The following is a 2,910-nucleotide window of genomic DNA, read 5'->3' as shown; positions in this document are numbered from 1 at the left end:
TGACCTTGAAGCTGAGACCAGAAGCTCTGCAAGCTGAGATGGGGGAGGAAATCATTCCTGGCAGAGGAGCATAAGCAAAGGCATACAGTGTGTTTGTGGAACAGCGAGAAGTACAGGGTAACAGACCAGGGATGAAGATGGGGGGTGAGTGAGTGCAGAAACAGGTTGAAGAGGGTGGTTGGTGCCAGACCATTAAGGGCCTTACACATCCTTGATGACTCAAGCTGAACGTGTTCCACCTGAACTGGTTATCTTCTTCCCTAACCCTCCTTTCCCTCCCCCGGGGTTCCCCAGCTCAAAAAAAGCCATCATCACCTACGCAATCTGGGTCTGGCAGAGACCTGGGCATCTATCATGATTCTTCTTCACCCTCGTTAGTACCTCCTGAATCCCTCCTGCTCTCTCCATTCTTATGCCAGGCCATAATCACCTCAGCCTGGACATCTGCTGCGGTCCTCCCTCCCCTCTCCCTGTTGTACCCAGTCTCCTTGCTCCCAGTCTGGCTTGCCTCCACACTCTGTTTTCTACTTACAGCCGGAGCATTCCATTTAGAAAACAGATTTAACCATATCACTTGGCTGTCTGTGTAAAACTCCGTAAGCTACTTTCAGTGGCTCACAATGCCCTCTATGATATAGCTTCTGATCAAAACAATGCATGCACAGAGGAGCTTGGAATGAAAAGTGATAGTGTCCTGACACTGTGATCCCCACTCCCAGGCTTCCTCTCCATAGGACTTCTTTTGGCCAGTTCTGGGTTTTAGGTACTCCTGGTGATGATCTCCATATCCCCCAATGGTATATACTGATGTTTATTGATTTATCAACCTTGGATAGCCTACTCTAACAAATAAGGGTTTTTGTCTCCCTTCTTTTTTTTGATAAGGGTCTCTCTCTGTCATCCAGGCTGGAGTGCAGTGGTGCAATCAAGGCTCACTGCAACTTCAAACTCCTGGGCTCAAGTGCTCCTTCCCTGCCTCAGCCTCCCAAGTAGCTGATAGAGGCACACATGATGACGCTTGGCTAATTTTAAAATTTTTTTTAGAGATGCTGTCTTGCTATGTTGTCCAGGCTGGTCTTCTCTGGCCTCAAGTGACCTTCTCACGTTGGCTTCCCAAAGTGTCGGGATTACATGCATGAGCCATCGTGCTTGGCTTTGTCTCTCCAGAGGATTCCTGGTTCCTCCTCAGGTCTCTTCTCAAATTTCAAACAATATACTTAAACCTCAATGTCTGTCTTCATGAGTCTTGAACTTTTGACTTACCACTTTGTAAGATGGAAACTTTAGAGCTGCTACCCTCCCATCCACCTTCTGTGACCCAACCATTCCTTGTCTATATCTTGGCATACATTATGGAGTTTGATAACATTTACATTTCGTTTAGCTATAGTAAAATCCTCCATAAGTTCTTCCTAAGTTGATTCTGAAAGAAAAAAAAAGTTGACTTCGTAATAACCATGAAAAATGGTGTTGGCTGGGTGCGGTGGCTCATGCCTGTCATCCCAGCACTTTGGGAGGCCGAGGCGGATGGATCACTTGAGGTCAAGAGTTTGAGACCAGCCTGGCTAGGATGGCGAAACCCCTTCTCTACTAAAAATACAAAAATTAGCAGGATGTGGTGGTGCATGCCTGCAGTCCCAGCTACTTGGGAGGCTGAGGCAGGAGAATCACTTGGACCTGGGAGACTGAGGTTGCAGTGAGCTGAGATCGTGCCACCGCACTCCAGCCTGGGCAACATAGCAAGACTCCATCTAAAAAAGAAACAAACAAAAGAAAAGAAAATTGGTGTTTACTGCAGCCATCTCTGTGCTGTGTTTCGGTTTGCTTCATATTCGGGTTTGGCCTTTCTTGTCTATTTTGTTTTTCTGGGAGTGCAATTAATTGCCTTTCTTCTTTTTTTGCATTCTATAAATTTGCCAGGCCATCAGTTGTACTATCTATTCTGTTGAATGCTCTGCCTCAACTCCTCACCTCACTCCAAGAGCCTTGGAGACAGTCTGGCCTGGTTGCTGTCTTGAGTTGCTGCACAGCTCTCAGCTCTCCTCCTGGGATTTCCTATAACTGCTCTCCTGGGTTGGATGCACTGTTTCTGAATGATGTGTCTTTTTCTATTGCTTTGGTAACTTTAAAGCATGCTGTCAAGTAACTTCCTAAGAAAAGGTCCTTAGGGAATAATTTTTTTTAACCTTTTTGTTATAGAAAACTTCAGGCCAGGCACATCCCAGCACTTTGGGAGGCCAAGGCAGAAGGATCTGTTGAGCCCAGGAGTTTTTATTTTTTATGTTTTAGATGGAGTTTCGCTCTTGTTGCCCAGGCTGGAATGCAATGGCGCGATCTTGGCTCACCGCAACCTCTGCCTCCCAGGTTCAAGCACTTCTCCCACCTCAGCCTCCTGAGTAGCTGGGATTACAGGCATGCACCAACACACCCGACTAATTTTGTATTTTTAGTAGAGATGGGATTTCCCCATGTTGATCAGGCTAGTCTCGAGCTCCCGACCTCAAGTGATCTGCCCGCCTCGGCCTCCCAAAGTGCTGGGATTACAGGTGTGAGCCACTGCGCCTGGCCAAGCCCAGGAGTTTGAGACCAGCCTGGGCAACATAGGGAGACCTCATCTTTACAGATAATTAAAAAATTAGCTGGGTGTGGTGGCATGCACCTGTGGTCCCAGCTACTCAGGAAGCTGAGATGGAAGGATGGTTTGAGCCTGGGGATTGGAGGCTGCAGTGAGTTGTGATTGACCACTGCACTCCAGCCTGAGCAACAGAGCGAGACCTTATCTTGAAAAAAAAAAAAAAATTTCAAACATGTATAAAAGGAGGTAAAATAATACCATAATGAACCCTTATATATCTATCCACCACTCCAATAATTATCAACTCTCAGCCAACCTTATTTCACCCACGCTCC

Source organism: Nomascus leucogenys, chromosome 2, assembly GCF_006542625.1.
Source record: "Nomascus leucogenys isolate Asia chromosome 2, Asia_NLE_v1, whole genome shotgun sequence".
In the NCBI taxonomy this organism is placed as follows: domain Eukaryota; kingdom Metazoa; phylum Chordata; class Mammalia; order Primates; family Hylobatidae; genus Nomascus; species Nomascus leucogenys.
Note: the sequence above shows the minus strand (reverse complement) of the source record.